The sequence below is a fragment of the Oncorhynchus mykiss genome, chromosome 4 (assembly GCF_057628025.1).
Source record: "Oncorhynchus mykiss isolate SJ-2025 chromosome 4, ASM5762802v1, whole genome shotgun sequence".
Taxonomy (NCBI): Eukaryota; Metazoa; Chordata; class Actinopteri; order Salmoniformes; family Salmonidae; genus Oncorhynchus; species Oncorhynchus mykiss.
In genome coordinates, this window is record NC_143025.1 from 22,356,429 (window position 1) to 22,365,415 (window position 8,987).

An 8,987-nucleotide genomic window follows, 5' to 3' on the forward strand; every position below is an offset into this window, starting at 1 on the left:
CAGGTATCCAGAGATGACCAGTTTACAGAGGAATATAGTGCAGTGATGTGTCCTATAAGGAGCATTGGTGGCAAATCTGATGGCCGAATGGTAAAGAACATCTAGCTGCTCGAGAGCACCCTTACCTGCCGATCTATAAATGATGTCTCTACTAGGCTAGCCTAGTGGTTAGAGCGTTGGACTAGTAACTGAAAGGTTGCAAGTTCAAATCCCCGAGCTGACAAGGTACAAATCTGTTGTTCTGCCCCTGAACAGGCAGTTAACACACTGTTCCTAGGCTGTCATTGAAAATAATAATTTGTTCTTAACTGACTGACTGAGTTAAATAAATAAACATCTAACATAGGTAGATCAGGGTTAGTTTGGCAGCTGGGGTGAAAGAGGAGCGATTATGATAGAGGAAACCAAGTCTAGAGTTAACTTTAGCCTGCAGCTTTTATGTGTGCTGAGAGAAGAACAGTGTACCGTCTAGCCACCCTCCCTAGTACTTGTATGAGGTGGCTACCTCAACCTCTAAACCCTCAGAGGTAGTAATCACACCTGTGGGGAGAGGGGCATTCTTCTTACCAAACCACATGACCTTTGTTTTGGAGGTATTCAGAACAAGGTTAAGGTTAGAGAAAGCTTTTGGACACTAAGAAAGTTTTGTTGTAGAGCATTTAACACAAAATCCGGGGATGGGCCAGCTGAGTGTAAGACTGTATCATCTACATATAAATGGATGAGAGGGCTTCCTACTGACTGAGCTGTGTTGTTTATGTAAATTGAGAAGAGCGTGGGGCCTAGGATTGAGCCTTGGAGTACTCCCTTGGTGACAGATAGTGGCTGAGACAGCAGACTTTCTGACTTTATACACTGCACTCTTTGAGAGAGGTAGTTAGCAAACCAGGCAAAAGACCCCTCAGAGACACCAATATTCCTTAACCGGCCCACAAGAATTGAATGGTCTACCGTAAGCTTTGGCCAAGTCAATAAAAATAGCAGCACAACATTGCTTACAATCAAGGACCATGGTGACATCATTGAGGACCTTTAAGGTTGCAGTGACACATCCATAACCTGAGCGGAAACCAAATTGCATACCAGAGAGAATACTATAGACATCAAGAAAGCCAGTCAGTTGATTATTGACAAGTTTTTCCAACACTTTTGATAAGCAGGGCAAAATAGAAATAAGCCTACAACTGTTAGGATCAGCTTGACCTCCACCTTTAAATAAAGGACAAACCATAGCTGCCTTCCAAGCAATGGGAACTCACTTTCTGAAAATTGCCTTCCAGGATCGGCTTAATCTCTGTGTCGTTGGTGCACAAATCAGAGAAAAGGAGTCATCATACAGAACACTACACTAGAACATTGATGTTAAAACAAACAGCATGTAGCTTCTAAGCAACCCGTCTCATACACACCCTGTCATTCATTGATTCGGAGCCGATCTTTACCATTCTTGTTCTTGGTGTTGGGTCTAGCACAATTGTTTAGCAGTTTCAGGGCACATAGCTTTTGACCACGTTAGGCAGAACAGTGCAGTAGGGTAATACCCTAAGAGATCACAGCAGTCAATGTCTGGAAGCTTTTTCCTGTTAAGTTAAGCTAAAACAAAAGTGACAAATAGAGCATGTTGGGTAAAAATAGAAAACCATGAAGGATAAATGTTTGTAATCATACACTGAGAGAAAAGTTATTCTTTCCAAGTAGGTAAAGTAACAGATATTGTGTGAAACTAAACCTTGCTCACCTGCTGTGACAGGGTCTCCTTCTCTCACTGCCTCCAAAAGCTCTTCTTGTAGTTCTTCTACATCCTCTTTATCGCTGAATGGATTTATTGGGAAACCTTTCATCTTCACTTTTCAATGCCTAATTAGCTTTGAATTGTAATTGCTTATACATATTGAGATGGGGTTATCTTTCTAAAATGTGTATAGTATGCCAAGTTATTTAGCTACATGTATTTCCCACCATAGCATGGAGAAAGTCAAGAGGAAGCAGTGTGAGTTGGACATGCGTGAAGGAGATTACAGGCTACAAAGGCATTATGACGACCAACCAATCAATGTTTAGGGTACATCAAGTATGATCCAAAACAAACTTTTGGATTGTTTTTATGAAGTGTACAGAGAAGCTATAGCTAAGGAAGTGTCTGAGACTGCTTTTTGCGTCTATACAGGCAGACGAGACAACTGACGTCTCCTGTAAATCACAGATGGTAATAGTGCTGTGCTACATGTTACCAGACAACAGTGTGTGTGAGAGATTTTTGGAGTTTGTAGAGGTGAAGGACAAAACTGGTGTTGGCCTCTCCAACACCATCAAACAAGTCCTAGCGCCACTGAATGTCAAGGAGAAACTGGTTGCACAAACCTATGACGGGGCAGCGGTGATGAGTGGTAATGTACGCGGTGTCCAAACGCTACTGAAGGAGACCCAAACACGCAATTTGTGCACTGTGACGCACACCAGCTGAATCTAACACTTCAGCAACTTTGCGCAGGGAGAGTGGCGTGCTTAAAGTTTGTTTTTGCAGACCTATCCTCCTTATCCACCTTTTTCACGGGCCCAAAAGATTCTCCGCTCTCGCAGAATCAACGAAACAGACCAGGTTCCCAGGCCACCGGGTACACGATGGAACTTCCAAAGCAGAGCCGTCATTGCTGTGTGGGCGGACCATGAGGCACTGGCCCAGTGTATGGAGGACATCTGCACACAGCCTGGATGGGATGAGATCCCCATCAGCGAGGCTTATGACCTGTCCATGAAACTCAAGGGTCACACATTTCTGTAACTGCTCGAGTTCTTTTCCTTTGTCATGCCAGAGGTAGATGTTTTGTACAACATAATGCAGAAACAAACCATTGATGCAGAGCAATCAACAACTTCAAGGTGAAAACTCACGAGCAAACTAATGCCCTGGCCAAAGGACATTGATGCCACTGAACCAAGTCGGAGAAAACTTAACGCTGCACCCGTAATGAAGGAGGTATGCGACACAATCGCTGCTCATGTGCAAGAAAGGTTTTCTGAAAGTGACCACTTAATTGCAGCAAAGTTGGTGGACAGCTCATTTCCCCCCCAGTATGTACATTCCTTTCCGACCGCAGAACTCCAGTGTGCTGCTACCAAGCTAGGGCCTGTGGGCAACCAGGAAAAGATGAAAACGGAGCTGTCCACTCTCTACCGGCATCCTGAGCTGCACACTGGAAAGACAGCAATTTCTTTATTGAAATTACTCCACAAGAACAACCTGCAGGATGCCTTGTCTGAGACTGTCTCTCTTCTCAAAATCATCATCACCACTCCGATGACAACCGCTGAGTCAGAGAGAAACTGTTCCACCCTTAAAAGGATAAAAACCTTCACATGCAACTCCGTGGGCCAGAAAAGGCTAAATGCATTGGCCGTGCTGTCAATCCAGCATGACTTCATTCAGAGAATGACAGACTTTGATGACAAAGTAATTGAGAAGTTTGCCCACAAGAAGGAACGCCATCCCAACATCCTGTTCAGCAATGGTGAGTCCATAAATATGTCTAGTATGCTGCTTATAAGTGATGTAATATGCCAAGGAGATATGTATATTGTAGCTAAGAAAGTAATACTAACTGTATGTTGTGGAGTAAGCAGTTAGAAGCCTATGTGTCTCCCCCTAAGAATGTGGTCCCTTTCCCTCTTAGAACTTATCCTACTGTTCTATAGCCTGTTTTAGAGAAATGTAATCATCGAATTGTAACAGCTTTCAATGCCTGCTTATCTTCCCCCATTTTAAGAGCTTTCATTGTCTGCTTATGTGCCCCTGTTAATTTAGCCTACTGTTCGGACTTTGTGTAAAGAGAAAATACTGTAAGAATGGCCCATTTTCTGAATTATGTCGCTGTCCATTTGAAAAGTGCTGAATAAATAGGCATATAGCCTACTGTTCTGACTTGATAGTGCACATGTAGTTCTAGATAAATGCAATGATCAAATATTGTAAGAGCTTTCATTGTCTGCTTATGTGCCCCCGTTATTTGTCCTACGTTCTGACTTAGTGTACAGGGAAAATACTGTAAGAACAACCTATGTCGCTGTCAATTTCAAAAGTGCTGAACAAATACGTGGCATACGGCTTTCCTCTTTACCGCTTATTGTTATATATGCCAATGCCATAGATTGTACACCTGCATTGCTTTAATGCTTAAATACAGTTGATGTCGCAAGTTTACATACACTTAGGTTGGAGTCATTAAAACTCGTTTTTCAACCACTCTACAAATTTCTTGTTCACAAACTATAGTTTTGGCAAGTCGGTTAGGACATCTACTTTGTGCATGACACCAGTTATTTTAACAACAATTGTTTAAAGACGGATTATTTCACTTATAATTCACTGTATCACAATTCCAGTTTACAGAAGTTTACATACACTAAGTTCACTGTGCCTTTAAACAGCTTAGAAAATTCCAGAAAATTACGTCATGGCATTAGAAGCTTCTGATAGGCTTATTGATATCATTTGAGTCAATTGGAGGTGTACCTGTGGATGTATTTCAAGACCTACTTTCCAACTCAGTGCCTATTTGCTTGACATCATGGGAAAATCTAAAGAAATCAGCCAAGACCTCAGAAAACAAATTGTAGACCTCCACAAGTCTGGTTCATCCTTGGGAGCAATTTCCAAATGCCTGAAGGTACCATGTTCATCTGTACAAACAATTGTATGCAAGAATTAACACATTGGGACAACGCAGCAGCATACCACCCTGCACACCACTGCTGGATTGCTTCTGAAGCTAAGCAGGGTTGGTCCTGGTCAGTTCCTGGATGGGAGACCAGATGCTGCTGGAAGTGGTGTTGGAGGGCCAGTAGGAGGCACTCTTTCCTCTGGTCTAAAAAAATATCACAATACCCCAGGGCAGTGATTGGGACACTGCCCTGTGTAGGGTGCTGTCTTTCGGATGGGACGTTAAACGGGTGTCCTGATTCTCTGAGGTCATTAAAGATCCCATGGCACTTATCGTAGGAGTAGGGGTGTTAACCATGGTGTCCTGGCTAAATTCCCAATCTGGCCCTCAAACCATCACGGTCACCTAATAATCCCCAGTTAACAATTGGCTCATTAATCCCTGTAACTATTCCCAGGTTGTTGCTGCAAATGAGAACGTGTTCTCAGTCAACTTAACTGGTAAAATAACGGATAAATAAAAATACTGCTCAGGAAGAAGACGTGTTCTGTCTCCTAGAGATTAATGTACTTTGGTGTGCAAATCAATCCCAGAACAACAGCAAAGGACCTTGTGAAGATGGTGGAGGAAACAGGTACAAAAGTATCTATATCCACAGTAAAATTAGTCCTATATTGACAAAACCTGAAATGCTGCTAAGCAAGGAAGAAGCCACTGCTCAAAAAACACCATAAAAAAGCCAGACTACTGTTTGCAACTGCACATGGGGACAAAGGTTGTACTTTTTGGAGAAATGTCCTCTGGTCTGATGAATCAAAAATAGAACTGTTTGGCCATAATGACCATTGTTATGTTTGGAGGAAAAAAGGGGAGGCTTGCAAGGTGAAGAACACCATCCCAACCGTGAAGCACAGGGGTGGCAGCATCATGTTGTGGGGGTGCTTTGCTGCAGGGGGGACTGGTGCACTTCACAAAATAGATGGCATTATGAGGAAGGAATATTATGTGGATATATTGAAGCAACATCTCAAGACCTCAGTCAGGAAGTTGAAGCTTGGTCGCAAATGGGTCTTCCAAATGGACAATGACCCGAAGCATACTTCCAAAGTTGTGGCAAAATGGCTGAAGGACAACAAAGTCAAGGTATTGGAGTGCCCATCGCAAAGTCCTGACCTCAATCCCATAGAAAATATGTTGGCAGAACTGAAAAAGCGTGTGCGAGCAAGGAAGCCTACGAACCTGACTCAGTTACACCAGCTCTGTCAGGAGGAATGGGCCAAAATTCACCCAACTAATTGTGGGAAGCTTGTGGAAGGCTACCCGAAACGTTTGACCCACGTTAAACCATTTAAAGGCAATGCTACCAAATACAAATTGAGTGTATGTAAACTTCTGACCCACTGGGAATGTGATGAAATAAATAATAGCTGAAATTAATCATTCTCTCTACTATTATTCTGACATTTCACATTCTTAAAATGAAGTGGGGATCCGTACTGACCTAAGACAGGGAATTTTTACTAGGATCTAGGATTAAATGTCAGGAATTGTGAAAAACTGAGTTTAAATGTATTTGGCTAAGGTGTATGTAAACTTCCGACTTCAACTGTTGGTCTATCTCATTAGTATCTTATACATATTTTTATGATCCAATTAATTGACTTTTATACTTTGTATGTTATAATTAGCTAGGGCGCTTTTCTCCACAAGGAATGTGGTACGTTACAGACCCAACTACATGATATTATGGTATCCCATCCTCATAACCATGTTTGCCAGTGACAGTCTCTTCCCATTCAAATATTTTTGTTCAACAAAAAGTTCAGTAATAGACCCATGTAAACCCACTTCATATTGCGAGGGTTGTTTTGTTTGTGCAATGCTGTCAGTGCCTCTGTATATTGTATATAAAAGTGGATCCTCGTGATTGTATTGTCCTTCCTTTTTAGACCACATAGGCCTAATAAAATACTTTGAATGGTAGGCTAACCGCTGAATCTGGGTCTCTCTCTCTCTCTCTCTCTCTCTCTCTCTCGGTGGTGACTTAAAGAAGAATAAAGTTAAGGCCTTAACATCTTGCTGAATTTATCTGAACTAACATCTATCTGAATTTCTGTCGCTGTCCATTACGAAATTGCTAAACGAATTGGCCTACCTCATCGCAGCTCGTTTGCTTGCACTTGCTTATACTTAGAGCTAAGTGTTAATTATATAACAAATATTGTGAATTTACTGAACACAAATGTAATAATGTTGGTGTATGGTTCAAAAGTCAAAACTCATGTTGACATTATTATTGAAGGAGAATGTGGTTCTTATCCAGTTACACAAATCAACACGGAGTCAAAAGAAACCATATTTATTTAAGAAAGTCAGCCATAAGCTCCACTCTCGGGACTGCTTTATGTAGACCCTAAACACCTTTTGTCACAGTTGTAGTGCATTTAATGTTTTGTTTAGAGTTGTGTAGTGGCTTTGCTGGCAAGCATCTAAAAGAATAGGTCATTTTCCCCATCAAGATTGACGGCTAAAATCGCCACTGGACATGTTCCATGCCATGGAGAATTGTGGGTTAGGGATGGCTATCTTTTGTTTTTAGGAGACTACCACGTGTATGTGAGTTTAATCTGCTAATAACAGTTTTCTTTTCTTATCTGCCAAGGTGCACCTCGGCAGACCCAGGAGGACAGGCTGAGCGGCCACCCACATTGCTTGCACCAGAGGATGAAAATGATCTGGTGCAGTACTGTATCTACTGCGCCAGACATGGGTTCCCCTTCACCAGACAGAGGCTGACAAAATATGCAGGTGTTTATGTGTGTAGAATTGTGTTTATGTGTGTAGGTTGTTCTTGTTCTGTTTATTTATTAACCACTTGCATCCTGACTCTCTCTTACAGAAAAACACCTCACCAAAGGGAAGCATCAGGGAGTTTTTTTGTATTGGTGACGTCTGGGTTCTGCTGCCGGAGCAACTGAGGATACCTCAGACGGCGCATCAGGCTTTCATGCCTCACCCGGTACCTCGATGTCAAGACTTGGTTGTCGGGTCAATCATCTGTTGCCAAGTCTACCGAGGATACTGTTAGGGTTCGTTCCTTTCGTCCTTGTCTATCATTGGTGAAATTAGCATTATGACAATATATTTAATTAAATCATTCAAAAACCTTTAATGCAATTGCAGACAGAAGTTGACAATCAGGAACATAGCACGCATGTTTCCGAGTAAATTCTGCATCAAACAAAAAGTCTCCAGTTTTGTTACACCCTTAGTCTATCCTGGTGATGTCACTACCTACCCCACGTCATTACCTTTTTACTCCTGAGACCAAAACCCTGTATAAACAATGGCTTTTAGTGTTATCTTAAACTTAGCAGTAAACATCCACTCCCCAAAGCTGATTTATTGTGGAATGTTTTGACTAGTCTTATCTCTACTCTCCTACAGAGCTCCTTCTTCACAGTCGCACATTCTCAGAGGGGCCTTTTTATAAGAAAGAGAGAGAGAGAACTAAAAAACAATTGTGGAATACTAAACCTCTAAAATGAATACATATTGTTAATCTGTAGTCTACAACCCTATTAATATAATATAAGGAGGGGTCTTATAACCCCTCCCCTATTAATACAACATAAGAATAATCAATTATTCTAATACATCAACAATTTTGGTACAACCCTTTTCATGACCCCTAGGTGAACCCGACAATACCTCAGCTAGTTCGTCAGGCTTTCATGCCTTAGCTAGTTTGTCAGGTCCTCAAGACTTGGTGGGCTTGGGAGGTTCCCATGCCACAGCTGGCTTGCCAGGCTCTGGCGCGTCAGGCAGCTCGTCAGGTTCCCGCGCTTCAGCAGAGGTGACCAGTCCGCTCCTGATCCCAGGGATCGTCTCTTTTGTCGGCATCCTGTGGCTGGAGCAGCGCATCGGGGAGAGGTTACTGTGTCATGTATACTCCCTCTCCGGCCTCTAGGTTACCAGGCTGCTGACTATTATGCACACCTGTCACGCGCACCAGCAATCATTACACTCACCTGGACTCCATCACCTCCTTGATTACCTTCCCTATATTTGTCACTCCACTTGGTTCTTTCCTCAGGTGTAATTGACTCTTTTCCATGTCAGTGCGTTGTTCTTGGTTTATGTTCTGTTTATTTATTAAACACTCACTCCCTTTACTTAATTCCCGACTCTCAGCGCATTCGTTACAAACTGAAATTAAGCTAACTATTGGAACTTTAGCAACCAGGAAATGGCAGAGCAATTTCTGCATAGTGCATCTTTAAGTAGATGTAAACCAATGCATGATGCCAAAGATTCTGAATATACTGA